This window comes from Musca vetustissima, unplaced genomic scaffold (assembly GCF_032173495.1).
Source record: "Musca vetustissima isolate MV318-11 ecotype Yass unplaced genomic scaffold, APGP_CSIRO_Mvet_v1 utg1214, whole genome shotgun sequence".
Lineage (NCBI taxonomy): Eukaryota > Metazoa > Arthropoda > Insecta > Diptera > Muscidae > Musca > Musca vetustissima.
This window is the reverse complement of record NW_026873462.1, coordinates 91,538-112,122: the sequence shown is the minus strand read 5'-3', so window position 1 is coordinate 112,122 and position 20,585 is coordinate 91,538.

Sequence of the window (20,585 nt, the reverse complement as noted above, 5' to 3'; positions counted from 1 at the left end):
GCATTTTTTTCGTATAAATTTTACTAAAAGGACCGTATATGGATATTTCTAATATATTTAGGGCTATACCCAATACATTTTCTGAAAGTCCTTTTAATGTCCTTTCCAACGGTATATGGAAAGGTGACTCACTCTCACCCGTTTTCGCACAGTGGGCCCCGACTTTTTTCTATATATGTTTCTTATAAATTTTACTAAAAGGACCGTATATGGATATTTCTAATATATTTAGGGCTATACCCAATACATTTTCTGAAAGTCCTTTTAATGTCCTTTCCAACGGTATATGGAAAGGTGACTCACTCTCACCCGTTTTCGCACAGTGGGCCCCAACATTTGACTATGCATTTTTTTCGTATAAATTTTACTAAAAGGACCGTATATGGATATTTCTAATATATTTAGGGCTATACCCAATACATTTTCTGAAAGTCCTTTTAATGTCCTTTCCAACGGTATATGGAAAGGTGACTCACTCTCACCCGTTTTCGCACAGTGGGCCCCAACATTTGACTATGCATTTTTTTCGTATAAATTTTACTAAAAGGACCGTATATGGATATTTCTAATATATTTAGGGCTATACCCAATTTTTCTTCCTTTTAATGTCCTTTCCAGCGGTATATGGAAAGGTGATAAATTTTTTTTGCATATATGTTTCTTATACATTTTACTAAAAGGACCGTATATGGATATTTCTAATATATTTAGGGCTATACCCAATACATTTTCTGAAAGTCCTTTTAATGTCCTTTCCAACGGTATATGGAAAGGTGACTCACTCTCACCCGTTTTCGCACAGTGGGCCCCAACATTTGACTATGCATTTTTTTCGTATAAATTTTACTAAAAGGACCGTATATGGATATTTCTAATATATTTAGGGCTATACCCAATACATTTTCTGAAAGTCCTTTTAATGTCCTTTCCAACGGTATATGGAAAGGTGACTCACTCTCACCCGTTTTCGCACAGTGGGCCCCAACATTTGACTATGCATTTTTTTCGTATAAATTTTACTAAAAGGACCGTATATGGATATTTCTAATATATTTAGGGCTATACCCAATACATTTTCTGAAAGTCCTTTTAATGTCCTTTCCAACGGTATATGGAAAGGTGACTCACTCTCACCCGTTTTCGCACAGTGGGCCCCAACATTTGACTATGCATTTTTTTCGTATAAATTTTATTATATGGATATTCTAATAAATTTTTTTCTGACTAAAAGGACCGTATATGGATATTTCTAATATATTTAGGGCTATACCCAATACATTTTCTGAAAGTCCTTTTAATGTCCTTTCCAACGGTATATGGAAAGGTGACTCACTCTCACCCGTTTTCGCACAGTGGACCTCGACTTTTTACTTCCACACTTACTGATTCTTGTAAAATTTATAAAAATAATATTTTTTATCATTTTTTCTTAAACATACATCAATTTATTAACATTTATTTATGTGTTCTAAATACGATTTCTTTCCACACTTACTGCAAAAAAAATTCGAATTTATTTTCACACACATTTACATTTTTCTGTGAAATTTGGCACATGTCACTAGTTGAAGGGCAAACCCTATTAAAATTGGATAAAATCGGTAAGATTTTTATATCATATATAGTTTCGTCCGATTTAATGTAAATGGTCCCTATAAATCTTTCGATTTGCACGCAAAGAATTATGTGTGCTAAGTTTCGTGAAAATCGGTTAAGATTTAGATATAGCTCCCATATATAGTTTTGCCCGACTTAAGGTAAATGGTGTACCAAAGTCCCTATAGATCTTTCGATTTGCACGAAATTTGATATAGCCTACTGAATTAGGTCTAGAATGATGTGTGCTAAGTTTCGTGAAAATCGGTTAAGATTTAGATATCCTTGAAAGTCATTTGATTTGCACGAATTTTGGCATAGCGTATTGAATTAAGTCTAGAATGACGTCCGCTCGTGAAATTCGGTTCAGATTTAGATATAGCTTCTATACATAGTTTCGTCCGATTTTAAGTAAATGGTGCACCAAAGTCTCTGAAAATCATTCGATTTAATTGATATTTTTATAATTTTTTTTATTTTTGAATTTTTGTATAATAATTCTGGCGGAAAATGGTAACCCTGAGACAAAAAGTGTGAACACCACACAATATTAAAGGATGAATGAGTGAGTGAATGAATGAAGGAATGAATTGGGTAAATAAGCCAATGCACATACATTGAATGGATTTTGATGTTGTCGTTGCTGCTGCTGCTGTTATAATTCTTATTGTTTATATACACACATTCTCATTTATGCAGTAACAACAACAAAAACAATAATAATAATAACAACAAGAACAATATATACCAAACAAACAATGCCAATGGCGACATATTAATGTCACGATAAAATGCAATAGCAACATAAAGAAGAAGAAGAAGAAAAAGAAGAATGGTAAATATCAACAAACATCAACAAAGTGCCTGCTGAATGTGTGTGTGAGTGTGATTAAACCACACGCACACACACACCCACAAAAACACCAAATAAAGCCAAAATAAGTAGTGGTGATACGATAATTGCAGATATCAAAAATCACTGAACTTGGACGACTTTGTCGTCACTGTGGTGTGGTGGATACCCGATAAGTTGCACAACCGACCGACCGACCGCCAACCCCCTTGAGAACTGTACATGTATTGGAAATAGGTGGTGATGACGGGAGTGAGGGATACTGTATTTTAATATATTGTTTTTATTATCAACGACGTCACAGTTATGATCACGATATTAATCGGCTGCCGCACTGTCATCACATGTCTGAATCGTTTAAATTTAAAGAGACAGGGGGAGAGAGAGAGGGAGCGTATGTGTAATAAGCATAATTATGTTTTATTCATTAGCCTCTCTCTCTCTCGCTTCTAGGGTTTAACATATTTGTATGTGAACTGTGTCAAGAGAAATTCCAGAATTCAATTGAGTCGATTTGTTATTTTTATTTTAAAAATGTTAATCGGTAGAGTTCAGCAGCAAGGGTTCAACTTCAATAACATCTCACCATTGTCAATAGAAGAACACATCGTTGATGGTCCTAAAAGGGTTCTATTATTCATAGAAGACATCTCATGACCCCCTTTTTTAAGGTTTCTTCTCCACATCAAAAGGGCATCCTCTATAGAGTCTGAAGAGTATTTATGAACGATCTTATAATAATCCCCTATCTATGAAAATATTGGCCCTTCAGTGCATTCGATATCCACATATATATTTTTTTAATTTATCTTACCACTCATATATTTTGCATTTTTTTTGAAAAAAATATAAATTACCTGTAAATAAAAAAATAGAAAATTTGATTACAATCGTATAACAATATACATCAAAATAATTATAATTTTGTTAAGACTTCAGCGATCTTCTATGAAAGAACAAATTTAATATTTTTTAAAAAATATTTTTGGGTGATTTTTTTAAATATTTTTCAATGACTATTATATTTTGTAATAATATATTTTCAAACACTATCACTATTTAAAAAAATTGGATAGCTATCATTGAGGGGTTTAAATTTTAGAAAATATTTCTGGAAGGTCTGTCTTAAGTTTGAATTTTTAAAAAATATTTTTTCAAGGACGTCGATTTGTTAACAAAAGAATGCCTTTCAATCATCTCTTGGATGATGCTAGAAAGGCATTCTTCTGTTAAAAAATCGACGTCCTTGAAAACATTTTTTTCTAAAGACCATCACACAACAAGGCGTGGATTTTTTAAAGAATATTTTTTAAAGGACCATCACAACACAAGGCTTGGATTTTTTAAAGAATATTTTTTCAAGGACCTGTCAACTCAAAGCGTGGACTTTTTTATAGATTATTTCTATCAAGGACCTGTCAACTCAAAGCGTGGATTTTTTAAAGAATATTTCTATCAAGGACCTGTCAACGCAAAACGGTTTTTTTAAAGAATATTTTTTCAAAGATCACCACAAGGCATGGATTTTTAAAAAATATTTTTTCAAGCAACAACACAAGACGTGGTTTTTGAGAGCAGACCAAAGACATATTTTACGAGCGCCTAGATACATGATCGCTGCCTAGATATGGCATTTAAATCCTCCTATGAGATTTTAATGAAAAATCGGAAGGGAAACTATCTTTGGCCCCATCGTCGGAAAATTCAGCCTTCATGAAGAAACATCCGACAATGGCATGAGGTTGATTGACTTCGTGGCAGTTAGCAGCACCAGATTCAAGCATCTCGATATACACAAGGCCACCTTGATTTCTCCTGATATTTTTTCTCATGACTCAGATAGTCCTTCAAAAAAAGTGAAATTCCCAGCTTATGATAGCTGCTCAAAGAAATATATTTTTGTTTGTACTTCATGTTGTGATAGACGGAAGGCATTCATTCAGTGTTTTAGACGTTCGATTGATCCGAGAAGCCAATATCAACTCGGACCACTACCATGCAGCAGCCAAGGTTCACACTCGTCTTAATGTTGCAGGCAAAGGTGCGATCTAACACAACACGGAAACTCGACGTCGAAAAATTGCAAACACAACTGGTAGCTGAGGCCTACTCCGCTCAACTTACCCACCTGCTTGACGAAAGGACTTCTAAAAGCTACAGCAAAAACAACACTTGGGTACCAAAAACCACCACCAAGAAACCCATGGTACGATCAGGAGTCTCGTAATGCTACAGATGTGAAAAACGCAGAGTATAGGACAACCCTGCAGGCAGTAGCAACACGTAATGCGATGGAGAACTATCGGGAGAAAAGAAGAGAGGAGAAACGTATTTTCAGAAAATAGAAGAAAGAACAAGAATAATCGAGATGTACAGGATTCAGAATGAAGTCCGAAAATTCTACCAACGGGTAAAAAACCAAACTGCACATCCTCCTGTAGAGATAAAGAAGGAAACCTGGTGACAGATACGGACAGCGTGTTGAGGATCTGGAAGGAGAATTTTGAAAAGCTTTTGGTATCAAATAGTGGCGATGCAGAAGTACCCCAGAACCAATAAAAGATGATGGTATATAGTGTATACGACCTAGGCAAGATGAGGTCATAAAAGCTATTAACTTTTCATTTCAAGAGTCAACGCTTGGCCCGGATTTTTAAAAATTATTTTTCAAGCGTCAACACAAGACGCGGATTTTTAAAGAATTTTTTTTTCGAGAATCGCCATAGGCTTGGAGTTTTAAATTCATATTTTTCAAGACAGTCAGTTAAGCTTAGATCTTTTCTCAGCAGGGATTAAAAAAATATATTTCTTTGAGCAGCTATCAAAAGCTGGGTATTTCGTTTTTTTTATGAAGAGAGAGCGTATGATTAATAATAATTTTTTGATAATGGTGCGTATGAGTTTTGGTATTTCATAGAAAAAACATACGACCTATTTCTTATTATTATTAATTGAAGGGCTTTTTAAACATCAATAATGGATTGTTTTAATATTATTTACTGTAGAGTGTGAATTTGGTCTGGCGGGAGGTGACCTTGTTTCTAAACTGCTTACTTAGACTATATTAGCATCTGCTGGCCACAACTATCTTTCACCGAATTTCAAAACTGATGTTCGACCCCACTTCTACTTCTTGTATTTCAGGCTCTTCTTTGGAGAACGTATAAGTAATAATAATTTTTGACCAGGGTGCGTATGATTATCAATATTCAGAAATAAATTATACGTCTTGAAAGATTTTTGCCCAAAATAATATTTTGGTGAAGGGTTTTTTGAACCTCAATAATGGATTGTTTTAATATTATTTATTGAGGTTTAAGAATATTTTGAAGAACTATCAGTGTCTCAAGTCCGAATATATAAAGAGAGGAATTAAAATCTGCAGAAAAAATATTAAAAATTTTGCAAAAATCGTATCCAAGTCATTGGCACGTTTTGCATTAAGGATGATGTCTTTAAGCCACAATCGATGCAGGATTTTTTTATTATTTCTCGACAGAATAAATTAAATATATGTACGTTGTTGTTGTTGCTGGTATTGTTGGCGCTGTCATTTGCCACATCGATTCGTTTTGTGTGCTTGTTGGTTTGACGTTTTTTGTTTGGTCTTTTATTTTTGACCACATACAATATCTGTATATTCTGTGGTAGCACGTCTGTCTTGTGGTTAAAATTACGGACCGCACAGACACAGTTGAGTATCATGAATGAAACGAAACCAAACCAAATACACCAAGAAGAAGAAGAATACAATGACCACAAAAAACATAAATCGTACCAAAATGTTCTGGATACAACACAAAAACATGAGCATCGCTGTCACATATCAAAATAGCAAATTTACCAGGATTATAGAAATTTTGAGGGAGGATATTCATTTTTTGCAGACAAGGTTAAAGGTCAAACTTGTTTTAAAAGGATCTTGAGAGTTTCAATTTAAGAAAAATAACTAATATTTTTGTACAGAGCGTATGATTAATAATAATTCATTTGGCCAGGGTGCGTATGATTATCATTATTTAGAAAAACGATCATACCTTGAGGACAAATATACAAAGTTAAAGGTCAAGTTTATTTTCAAAATTAAATTTTTGTAGTTTAATATGTACGGTTAAAAAAGATATTTAAATTTAAGAGAGATTTAAATTTGTGGGGAGCGTATGATTAATAATAATTTGTTTGACGATTGTGCGTATGATTATGATTATTTAGAAAAACGATCATACGACCTCAGGGACATTTATAGACAAACATATTTTTTTTTTTGAAGGGATTTCAGAGCGATAAGTATAGTTTTTATAAATATTTTTTGACAGACAAGCTTTTTATATTTTTATAGAAAATTCTTTGAGGACTTTTTAAAAACATATTTTTCTAAAAATACTTTTAAAGGCTATCCCTTTTAATAGGACATTTTTGAGTACAAAACATAATTTAGGTTTTTTTTTAAATATTTTCTAAGGACTATTAAATACCTACAATTATATTAATCCGGACTTGCTATCTCTCCAGACTACATATTGGTAATCCTGATCATTCTATTCAATTTTGATATGTCCATATCGTTGATATCATATCGGTTAATATCATGAGTTTCCACAATGTCTTACATACTTACTTAGTTGGCTTGTGACAGAACATTTGTTCCATAAGCCGAGCTTAAAAAGGTTTTCAGGTGCATCGGTCTGCCGCACAGCTCTTCAACATTGAAGAACCATATTCTCTTCCACTTGATTTTTCCATCCAATTCGTGGTCTTTTTTTGCCTGTTGTGATGGAATATCAGCATCCATTCTCACGACATGACCTAGCCACAGTAATCGCTGCAGCTCGATACGTCCGACAATGCCGATGTCCGAGAATAGATGGTACAACACATGGTTCACATTCGACGACGATATTCACCGTCAACGCAGATCGGCCCATAGATCTTACGGAAAAATTTTCTCTCAACCACTTTAAGAGCTGCCTCATCTGCTTGCGCAAGTATCCATGCTTCAGATCCATATAACAGCACGGAGGTGACCTTGTTTCTAAACTGCTTACTTAGACCATAGTAGCATCTGTTGGCCAGCACTATCCTTCTCCGAATTTCTCCGAATTTATATAAAATCTTTTACTACCTCGAAGCTGTAGTTATCAAGTTCCACAATTGGTTCGAGTCTACTGGACGTCTTGCGCGTAGATACCACCAGCTTGGTCTTCTCGCCATTTACTGCCAGACCCACTTTTGCAGACTGTTTCTCAATTTGTTCAAAGGTGACGACGATTACCGCTCGCAATGTTAGACCCATTATGTCGATTTCAGCGGCGTAGGCGAGTAAAATATCCTGTTTGCTGTACATAGTGCAATTTCTGTCCACCTTTGCCTCTCGTATGACCTTTTCCAGCAGGATGTTAAAAAGATCCCATGACAAACTGTCAGCTTGTCTGAATCCTCGATCGATACTAAAAGGAATCCATTTGGTAATAATGTCGAGTAGATCTTTCTGTAGTTTTGGACCCGTATGAAGTGTGAACATAACCCCTTGCTTGTTTCGCGTACAACCGCCTGATGGGACATATATTTAGTATTTCCCATGTTTCTTCTAATCTGCCTTCACCATGTGTATCTTCGCTAAAAGCTCACGTAGAGTTCTTTCATATTCTGCTCTCAACTCTGTACATTTTTCCAGTCCTTTCTCCAAACATAAAAATCTCGCCATTTCTCTTTCACATAATTCTCCCAAATTAATCGTCCGAAGAACAATAAAGCATCAGGAACCGGATGGGTTACCAGCCGAACTATTATTCAAGACCGGTGGGCAGACGCTGATCAGGAGCATGCAACAGCTGATTAGTACAATTTGGCTAGAGAAATGCATGCCCAATGATTGGAACCTCAGCATCATCAAAGAAGGAGACAAGACGATATGTGCCAACTATAGAGGAATAATTCTCCTTAAAATCGCATATTAAGTGCTATGCAGCGTGCTGTGTGAATGACTGAAGCCAATGGTCAATGACTTTATTGGACGATACCAATGCGGCTTCAGACCTGGCAAATCCACCATTGACCAGATTTGCACTGGAAAAAAATCCTGGAAAAGACCCACGAAAAACACATCGACACTCCACCTATTTGTCGACTATAAAGCTGCATTCGACAGCCCTATCCGCTCAGAGGTGTTTAAAGCCATGTCCGCGTTCGGCATTCCTACAAAAATAATACGGCTATGCAGGATAACTTTAACTGGCCAAATGTCAGCAGTTATAGTCGGAAAGAACCTCTCGGAGCTAATACCGAACGAGAATTCCTGCTAGAAAGGGCCATAGGAGAGGCAAAGGTGAACAAAAGTGGCACTCTGTACACCAAACAATACGCCAATGACATCGACATAATGGGTCGAACAAGTCGAGCGGTAAAATCCACCTTTTAACGAATTAAGAAAAAGTCTGCCAAGGTGGTTCTGGCAGTAAATGGCGAGAAGACCAAGCTGTTGATATCAAAACGCAGGACGTCCCATATACTCGGAACAGCTGTGGTACTTGAGAACTACTGCTTCAAGGTAGTGAACGATTTTATATACCCTGTTGATAACAAAGCGCAAGACGTCCAGTTGATTAAGACCAACTGTGGAACTTAAAACTACAGCTTCGAGGTAGTGAACGATTTTATATATCCTGGGAACAAAACTAATAACATCAGCTTCGAAAATTCGGAGAAGAATAGTGTTGATCAACAGATGATCTGAATAAGCAACTCACACTCTGCAAGACGCTGCTATTACCTGTGCTGTTGTATGGATCTGAAGCATGGGTTCTTGCGCAAGTAGATGAGAGAACTCTTGGAGTCTTCTCTGGAAGATCAATATGTCGACGGTGAATATCGTCGTCGAATGAACCATGAGCTGTATCATCTATTCTCGGACATCGGCATTGTCGGACGTGTCGAGCTTCAGCGTCTACGTTAGCTACGTCAGCTCAAAAGGCATATAAAAGCGAGCCAAGGTTCAGACAGAAGGAAAAGACCACGAATTCAATGGAAAGATCAAGTGGAAGACAACATCTCGGAACAGGGTCTTTCAAATTGGATCAGATGCATACAAGACCGACGCGCTTAGAAATATTTTTTAAGCTCGGCTTATGGAATAGCCGCTCTGTCACAAGCCAGCTAAGTACGTAAGTTCAACACGTCTAAAAAGGGTGTCATTTATTCAGCTCGTCCGAATAAAAATGTGATGTCTTCATCGACACCCAGTGTTCAGCTCGGCTAACGAAGGATGTCAACTATTCAGTTCGACTAAATAAGGTCACAATGTGCTCAAATCGCCTAAAGAAAGACGCCATGAGTTCCGTTGGAATAAATACATAAGGACATCCAGCGTTTAGGTGGCCTAAATAAATAAACCCTGCATTCAACTAACCTCAATAAAGACGGCATGCATTAGGTCGTCCGAATAAAGACGCCTTGTGGTCAAATCGTCGAAATAAAAGGAACTCGCCGAAATAAACACATCCTGGTTTCAACTCTCCAAATAAATACGCCCTACATTATTCACGCCTAAATAGAAGCCCGCTTGAATAAATACGACCTTAAATAAAGACGCTTTGCCTTCAGTTCTCCTGAATAAAACCGCCTTGCTATCAGCTTGCCTTCAGCTAAAAAAGTCATGCATTCAGGTGTGGAAAATGGGAATAAATATTTTTGTGTGGCAATTTTTAAAACCCACAATCTAAACACTTTGCCATTAAATATTTTCAAGTAAATAAATCCCAATTGTAGTGTGTGTGTGGATGGGTGGCGTAGGGGATGATAGATACCAAGCAACGGCTCTGATTAGCTTTAACATGGCGAAGCCCAGGCTTATCTTGGTCCCTCTTTCATCTCAATTGTGGACACTGACCTCCCCGCGGTGCCACCTGGGGAGCTATTCTCATCACCCGATGAAATAGTGAGCTAATATGTGCCGCGAGTTCACCCATAAGAACTATAAAAAAATGGGTTGAGGCGTCGGGTTAGTTGCCCACTCTCGGAAAACCCAACCTACTATGAAAAAGCAAAGAAAAAGAAAACCAAACCCCCCTAATGTTGACGACCCCCGCAAACGTATAAAGGACCACGATCTGCGAATCTGCACTTGGAATGTGCGCACGCTATACAGAACAGGGGCAGTGTTCGCTTTGGCGGATATACTCAAGAAGTACAAAGCCGATATTATTGCCTTACAGGAAATGCGATGGAAAGGGACAGGCGTAAGTAAATCAGACGATTACGCCCTGTATTATAGCTGCCATGAAACGAGACATGAATTTGGCTGCGGATTTATGGTTAACAGGAGAATAAAAGACCTTGTCTCCAGATTCACTCCAGTAGATGAGCGAATTGCTATAATCCGTATAAAAGCGAAGTTCTTTTACATCAGTCTAATTTGCGCCCATGCTCCGACCGAAGATAAAGATGAACAGACCAAAGATATATTTTATGAGCGCCTAGAAACAGCATATGACCGTTGCCCTGGCCATGACATTAAAATTCTGCTAGGAGATTTTAATGCAAAAATCGGAAGGGAAAATATCTTTGGCCCCACCGTCGGAAAATTCAGCCTTCATGAAGAAACATCCGATAACGGCATGAGGTTGATTGACTTCGCGGCAGCAAAAAACATGGTAGTTAGCAGCACCAGATTCAAGCATCTCGATATACACAAGGCCACCTGGATTTCTCCTGATCAAGTAACGAGAAATCAAATTGATCATGTTGTGATAGACGGAAGGCATTCATCCAGTGTTTTAGACGTCCGATCGATCCGAGGAGCGAATATCGATTCGGACCATTACCTTGTGGCAGCCAAGGTACGCACCCGTCTAAATGTTGCAGCAAAGGTGCGATCTAATACAACACGGAAACTCGACGTCGAAAAGCTGCAAACACAACAGGTAGCCGAGGCCTACTCCGCTCAACTTACCCATCTGCTTGAAGAAAGCACTTCTTGTCCCGATAATAGTATAGAAGCACAATGGCAAAGAATTGCCCACTCCCTACAAACTGCAGCAAAAAGAACAATTGGGTACCAAAAACCACCACCAAGAAACCCATGGTACGATCAGGAGTGTCGTATTGCTACTGATGTGAAAAACGCAGCGTATAGGGCAACCCTGCAGACAGTAGCAACACGTAACGTGATGGAGAATTATCGGGAGAAAAGGAGAGAGGAGAAACGTGTTTTCAGAAAAAAGAAGAAAGAACAAGAAAAACGTGAGCGTGAGCAAATCGAGATGTACAGGAGTCAGAATGAAGTCCGGAAATTTTACCAACGAGTAAAACACCAAACCGAAGGCTTTGGTGCAGGCACATCCTCCTGTAGAGATGAAGAAGGAAACCTGGTGACAGATACAGACAGCGTGTTGAGGATCTGGAAGGAGCATTTCGAAAAGCTGCTAGTATCAAATAGTGGCGATGAAGAAGATACCCCAGAACCAATAGGAGATGATGGTATAGAGTGTATACCACCTAGCCAAGATGAGGTCATAAAAGCAATTAATCGGCTCAAGAACAACAAAGCAGCAGGAGCCGATGGGTTACCAGCCGAACTATTCAAGACTGGTGGCCAGATGCTGGTCAGGAGCATGCACCAGCTGATTAACACAATTTGGCTAGATGAATGCATGCCCAATGATTGGAACCTCAGCATCCTGTGTCCCGTGCACAAAAAAGGAGACAAGACGATATGTGCCAACTATAGAGGAATAAGTCTCCTTCCCATCGCATATAAAGTGCTATCCAGTGTGCTGTGTGAACGATTGAAGCCAATGGTCAATGACATCATCGGACCATACCAATGCGGCTTCAGACCTGGCAAATCGACCATAGACCAGATTTTCACTCTGCGCCAAATCCTGGAAAAGACCCACGAAAAACACATCGACACATATCACCTATTTGTCGACTATAAAGCCGCATTCGACAGCCCTATCCGTTCAGAGGTGTTTAAAGCCATGTCTGCGTTCGGCATTCCTGCAAAATTAATACGGCTATGCAGGATAACTTTAAGTGGCACAAGGTCAGCCGTTAAAGTAGGAAAGGACCTATCGGAGCCCTTCACTACCGAACGAGGATTCAGACAAGGTGACAGTTTGTCGTGTGATCTTTTTAACATCCTACTGGAAAAGGTCGTACGAAACGCAAAGGTGAACAGAAATGGCACTCTGTACACCAAACAACACCAGTTACTCGCCTACGCCGATGACATCGATATAATGAGCCGAACATTGCGAGCGGTAACAGCCACCTTTGAACAAATTGAAGAGGAGTCTGCCAAAGTGGATCTGGCAGTAAACGGCGAGAAGACCAAGCTGATGGTATCAACGCGCAAGACGTCCAGTAGACTCGGAGCAACTGTGGAACTTGAGAACTACAGCTTCGAGGTAGTTAAAGACTTTATATACCTTGGTACCGCCATAAATAAAACGAATGATATCAGTTTTGAAATTCGGAGAAGGATTGTGATGGCCAACAGATGCTACTATGGTCTAAGTAAGCAGTTTAGAAACAAGGCCACCTCTCGCCAGACCAAACTCACACTTTACAAGACGCTGATACTACCCGTGCTATTATATGGATCAGAAGCATGGGTACTTGCGCAAGCAGATGAGGCAGCGCTTGGGGTGTTTGAGAGAAAAATTCTCCGAAAGATCTACGGGCCGATCTGCGTCGACGGTGAATATCGGCGTCGAATGAACCACGAGCTCTACAATTTATACGCAGACATCGACATAGTCAGTCGTATTGAGCTGCAGCGACTACGGTGGCTAGGCCATGTTGTGCGGATGAATGAAGAAGCCCCAGCTCAAAAGGCATATAAAAATGAGCTTACGGATGGTTCCCGTAGAAGGGGAAGGCCACGAATTAGATGGAAAGACCAAGTAGAAAACAACATCTTGGAACGTGGTCTTCCAAATTGGTGGACTTGCGCACAAGACCGGCGCGCTTGGAAATCTTTTTTAAGCTCGGCTTATGGAACAACCGTTCTGTAACAAGCCAGCTAAGTAAGTAAGTAAGTGTGTGTGTAGGTTGTGTTGTGATACCAAACCCCATAGCATGGATTTCAAGGTAGATTTCCTTACAATCAAAATAACATCAAACAAACTTCTATTTTATGACACATTTTCAAAGCAAATTTTTCGTATTGTTACTCTGGTAATTTCCTTGAAACCATCACCATAATCTACTATTTATACCCAGGAGGAAATGAAATTTTAATGGAGAATTCCCAAAGTCAGTTGACAGTCAGACCCAAAACTTAGTTTGGTCGAATGAAAAAAATTAATGAAGGAACGAATATGCAAATATTGTATGATATACCCAAAGGAGGGAACATCAGGATAGCAATATGCAAATATAAAGGAAATCACACACAAACACAAAAAAAAATAATGTAACATTGTCCCGCCCCACCCCCTTCCAAAGGAGCAGTATTGTTGACATATTTGTCAACCAAAAAAAAATTGAAGAAGAATAATGGGTAGAAAAATAATCAAGTTATAATGGACAAAGGGGAAATGTCAGTAAAATATTTCAAGAAGCTTTAAATTTAATATCATATTCATTTCGAGTTTATGGATTATTAGTATATTGGCGCCTAAAAGTATACACCACACATTTTGTTGAACTAACACATGTTATAATATTGAGAAAATAATAGGTGTGAAGCATGATTTTAGGCGTTCGACATTTATCATCATTACAGAACAAAGCTCAACAAAAGGTATAAATGTTTAAAAAATATTTTTGAGCGTAGAATATTTTTTGAGGACCAATATAGGCGCGGATTTTTAAAAGAATATTTTTTGAGGGCCATTATTAGCGTGAATTTAAAAAAAAAAATTGAGGTCGATTATAAGCGTGAATTTTTAAAAGAATATTTTTGAGGACATTATATAGGCGCGGATTTTTAAAATAATATTTTTTGAGGACCATTATAGGCGTGGATTTAAAAAGGATATTTTTCGAGGTCTTTTATAAGCGTGGATTTTTAAAAGAATATTTTTTGAGGACCATCATAAGTGTCGATTTTTAAAGGAATATTTTTTGACGACCATTAAAAGCGTGGATTTTTTAAAGAATATTTTTTCAATGACCAAAAGACCTAAGGCGTGGATTTTTTAAAGAATATTTTTTCAAGGACCAAAAGACCTAAGGCGTGGATTTTTTAAAGAATATTTTTTCAAGGACCAAAAGACCTAAGGCGTGGATTTTTTAAAGAATATTTTTTCAAGGACCAAAAGACCTAAGGCGTGGATTTTATAAAGAATATTTTCTCAAGGACCAAAAGACCTAAGGCGTGGATTTTATAAAGAATATTTTTTCAAGGACCAAAAGACCTAAGGCGTGGATTTTATAAAGAATAGTTTTTCAAGGACCAAAAGATCTAAGGCGTGGATTTTATAAAGAATAGTTTTTCAAGGACCAAAAGACCTAAGGCGTGGATTTTATAAAGAATAGTTTTTCAAGGACCAAAAGACCTAAGGCGTGGATTTTATAAAGAATATTTTTTCAAGGACCAAAAGACCTAAGGCGTGGATTTTATAATGAATATTTTTTCAAGGACCAAAAGACTTAAGGCGTGGATTTTTTAAAGAATATTTTTTCAAGTATCCTGTCAACACAAGGCGTGGATTTTTTAAAGAATATTTTTTCAAGTATCCTGTCAACACAAGGCGTGGATTTTTTAAAGAATATTTTTTCAAGTATCCTGTCAACACAAGGCGTGGATTTTTTTAAAGAATATTTTTTCAAGTATCCTGTCAACACAAGGCGTGGATTTTTTTAAAGAATATTTTTTCAAGTATCCTGTCAACACAAGGCGTGGATTTTTTTAAAGAATATTTTTTCAAGTATCCTGTCAACACAAGGCGTGGATTTTTTAAAGAATATTTTTTCAAGTATCCTGTCAACACAAGGCGTGGATTTTTTAAAGAATATTTTTTCAAGTATCCTGTCTGTCAACACAAGGCGTGGATTTTTTAAAGAATATTTTTTCAAGTATCCTGTCAACACAAGGCGTGGATTTTTTAAAGAATATTTTTTCAAGTATCCTGTCAACACAAGGCGTGGATTTTTTTAAAGAATATTTTTTCAAGTATCCTGTCAACACAAGGCGTGGATTTTTTAAAGAATATTTTTTCAAGTATCCTGTCAACACAAGGCGTGGATTTTTTAAAGAATATTTTTTCAAGTATCCTGTCAACACAAGGCGTGGATTTTTTTAAAGAATATTTTTTCAAGTATCCTGTCAACACAAGGCGTGGATTTTTTAAAGAATATTTTTTCAAGTATCCTGTCAACACAAGGCGTGGATTTTTTAAAGAATATTTTTTCAAGTATCCTGTCAACACAAGGCGTGGATTTTTTAAAGAATATTTTTTCAATGCCCATCAATGATTAATTTGTTATATTAAATTTCGAAATGTTCTATTATTACCAGAGCTCCGAAATGCTCGCTCGAATTCGAGTAAAGAGTGAAACTCGCTCGAATTCGAGCGGGAGTACTCCTGCGAGTAGAAAAAGTAAATAGAGTATACTCTATTTTTCTCTGCCACTCAAATAAGAGCGCAAGTGCTTCGCTCGTTTTCGAGTGGGAGTGAACTACGCTCGAAATCGAGCAGATTACACTCTTGCCGAGTACTCATTTATTTTTGTTTGTTTGTGATGCCGTTGTTTTACTTGATGTTGTTTGTGTGCATTGTTTGTTTGTTTTGTGGTGTTTGGTTTGCAGTACTGCTGGGAAAGCATGCATCAACAAGCTCGTTCTCTGCGTTCTCTTTATGTAAGTCATTTCATATAAGATTTTTATTTGTACCTCACTTGTGTAAACATTTTCAATAAACAAAATAATCAATGTCCTTTTATGTTTTTTGAACATGATCTATCTCACCAAAGCACAAAAAGATCAAAAAAAAATTGGTACTACACACACACAAATAACCAAACAACCAAATTTATTTGTCCACTCGATTTCACTCTTAGAGTGAACTCTTACTCTATTTCGAACATTTTGACTCACACTCTTTTTCTTCAACAAGTAGTACTCGCGAGCACTCCCAAACAAAATAAAAGAGTGGAGAGTATACTCCCTAAAAACTCGTACTCTTTACTTACTCCCACTCGGGAGTATTTTTCACTCGCGAGTAAATTCGAGCAAATCGGAGCTCTGATTATTACACACATATGTTTGTCCCCCTCCTCGACACACATGTGTTGGAATGCTATTCTTTTTGTTGTAATATGAACCCGGTGGTATCACTTAGTTCAGTTTATAGCTCGTTTGCTTTTTGTTATCAATTTGCAGCCACCCCAACTGGCATAAAATAGTTGGTTTTTGGCCTGTCACTAGTCTCAGGATTTATATCTTAATTTTGTGAACTCAGAAAACAATTGTGTATGTGTATATTTTAGTCTGTATATAGAAAAAATAAAAAACAAACAAAAATATATGTCGGATGTGATGATAAATATCCAAGGATGTTTAGATTGCTATAGTGGTGGTAGGGAGGGAGGGGGTCGGTCTATTGGTCGTTTAGTCTGTTGTTAATATAAGCCGATATCTCTCTTTCTCATCCTACCCGCAGAAAATGGATATGTGTTGAATTTGTTCTTTTGCTTTGTTGTTGTTGTTTTTTGCCCACACCACTTTGGCCAACCACTTGCCTCCATATAGACAATATTTCAAATGGATAAATGTCTGGTATAGATGACTGACTACATACATATGGAGTGTGTGTATGTATATGTAGCTATGTCCGAATGTGTAGGAATACAATTTGGTTTGTTGTTTTTGTTTTTTTTCGTAGATAATAATAAAAATTAAACGTTTGCTAGTCTCTGTCTGTCATTCTACGTTAATTCGCATGTAGTTGATGTGTAGGGATATGAAGAAACTTGTTGGTCTTAGTTTTACTGTTGTTGTGGCTTTCTTTTTATATTCTCCCTGAAATGTACTTTAGTACATACATTTTAAGGATAAGATCCAAGAATTTTTGTGTTTTTTCTTTAATCCAAGCTTTGGCTGGTCCTCCAACAAATATTCTTCAAAAAATTCATGTCTTGAGTAGGTCGTTGAAAAACGGTTGATGGTCCTTGAAAAAAATATTCTTCAAAAATCCACGCCTTGTCTTGATGGTCCTTGAAAAAATATTCTTTAAAAATCCAAGCCTTGTGTTGATGGTCCTTGAAAAAATATTCTTTAAAAATCCACGCCTTATGTTGATGGTCCTTGAAAAAATATTCCTTAAAAAATCCACCCCTTGTCTTGATCCACGTCCTTGAATTTTTTAAAATCCACGTATATGGTGGTTTTTGAAAAAATATTTTTTTCTCCAGTCTCACAACATGACCTAGCCAAAGTAGTCGCTGCAGCTCGATCTGTCTGACTATGTCGATGTCTGAGAATAGATTGTATAGCTCATGGTTCATTTGACGGCGATATTCACCATAGATCTCCCGGAGAATTTTTCTCTCAAACACTCCAAGAGCTGTCTCATCTGCTTGCGCAAGTACCCATGCTTCAGATCCATACAACGGCACGAGTAATAACAACATCTTGTAGAGTGTGAGTTTCGTCTGGCGGGATGTTGGCATGTATTTTAACTGCTTATTTAGACCAAAGTAGCATCTGTTGGCCAACACTATCCTTCTCCGAATGTCAAAACTGATGTCATTAATTTTATTTAATGCGTTACCAAGGTTTATACAATCTATGACTACCTCGAAGCTGTTGGTCCGAATCTACTGGACATCTTGCGCGTTGATACCATCAGCTTGATCTTCTCGCCATTTAATGCCAGACCCACTTTTTTATCAGACTCCTCGCTCGCAATGTTCGACCCATCTGATATTTGGTGTACAGTGTCATTTCTCTTCACATTTGCATCTCGTATGACCTTAACCAGCAGGATGTTAAACCGGTCGCACGACAGACTGTCAACTTGTCTGAATCCCCGTTCTGTATTGGAAGAGCTCCGAGAGGTCATTTCCGACTTTAACTGCTGACCTTGTGCCACTCAAAGATATAACATCTCCTGCATAGCCGTATTAAATTTGCAAATGTCGAAAGCGGTTTTATGGTCGACGAATAGGTGGAATGTGTCGATGTGTTTTTCGTGGGTTTTTTTTCAGGATTTGGCGCAGAGTGAAAATCTGGTCAATGGTGGACTTGCCAGGTCTGAAGCCGCATTGGTATGGTCCAATAATGTCATTGACCATTGGCTTCAGTCGGTCAATAAGTACGCTGGATAGCACTTTATATGCGATGGGAAGGAGACGTATTCCTTTATAGTTGGCACATATCTTGTCTTCTATTGTCTCCTTTTTTGTGCACGGGACACAGAATGCTGATGTTCCAATCATTGGCCATGCATTCCCTTAGCCAAATTGTACTAATCAGCTGGTGCGTGCTCCTGACCAGCATCTGACCACCAGTCTTGAATAGTTCGTCTGATAACCCATCGGCACCTGCTCCTTTATTATTCTTCCGCCGATTGATTGCTGTTCTGACCTCATCTTGGCTAGGTGGTATACAATCTATTCCGTCATCCCTTATTGGTTCTGGGGTATCTTCTTCACTGCTACTATTTAATACCATAATATTTTCAAACAGCTCCTTCCAGATCCCCAACATGATGTCTGTATCTGTCACCAGGTTTCCTTCTTCTTCTCTACAGGAGGATGTGCCTGCACCAAAGCCTCCAGTTTTGTGTTTTACCCGTTGGTAGAATTTTCGGACTTCGCTCTGTTCATCTCGATTTGCTCCAGCTCACGTTTTTCTAGTTCTTTCTTCTTTTTTTCTGAAAATACGTTTCTCCCATCTCCTTTTCTCCCGATAGTTCTCCATCGCATTACGTGTTACTTTTGTCCGCAGGGTTGCCCTATACGCTGAGTTTTTCATATCAGTAGCATTAAGACACTCCTGATCGTACCACAGATTTATTGATGGTGGTCTTTGGTACCCAAGTGTTGCTTTTGCTGCAGTTTGTAGGGAGTGGGCAATTCTCTGCCACTGTGCTTCAATATTATTATCGGGACAAGGAGTGTTTTCTTCAAGCAGGTGGGTAAGTTGAGCGGAGTAGGCTCTGCTATCTGTTGTGTTTGCAGCTTTTCGACGTCCAATTTCCGTGTTACATTAGATCGCACCTTTGCTGTTACATTAAGACGTGTGCGTCTACATTAAGACGGGTAATGGTCCGAATCGATATTCTCTTCCCGGATCGATCAGACGTCTAAAACACTGGATGAATGCCTTACGTCTATCACAGCATGATCGATTTGATTTCTCGCTGTTCGATCGGGAGAAATCCATGTGGCCTTGTGTATATCGAGATGCTTGAATCTGGTGCTGCTAACTACCATGTTTTTTTGCTGCCGCGAAGTCAATCAACCTCATGCCACTGTCTGATGTTTCTTCATGGAGGCTGAATTTTCCGATGGTGGGTGGGGCCAAAGATATTTTCCCTTCCGATATTTTGCATTAAAATCACCTAGCAGAATTTTAACGTAATGACCAGGGCAACGGTCATATGCTGTTTCTAGGCGCTCGTAAAATATGTCATTGGTCTGTTCATCTTTATCTTCGGTCGGAGCATGGACGCAAATGAGACTGATATAGAAGAACTTCGCTTTTATAGGGATTATAGCAATTCGTTCATCGACTGGAGTGAATATGGAGACGAGGTCTTTTATTCTCCCGTTAACCATAAATCCGCAGCCAAATTCATGTCTCGTTTCATGGCAGCTATAATACAGGGCGTAATCATCTAATTTACTTATGCCAGTCCCTTTCCATCGCATTTCCTGTAAGGCAGTGATATCGGCTTTGTACTTCTGGAGTACATCCGCCAAAGCGAACACTGCGCCTGTTCTGTGCAACGTGCGCACATTTCAAGTGCATATTCGCAGATCGTGGTCCTTTATACGTTTGCGGGGGTCGTCAACATTAGGGGGTTTGGTTTTCTTTTTCTTTACTTTTTCATAGTAGGTTGGGTTTTCCGAGAGTGGGCAACTGAGCCGACGCCTCAACCCATTTTTTATAGTTGTTATGGGTCAATTCGCGGCACATATTAGCTCTCTATTTCATCGGGTGATGAAAATAGTAATATAATAG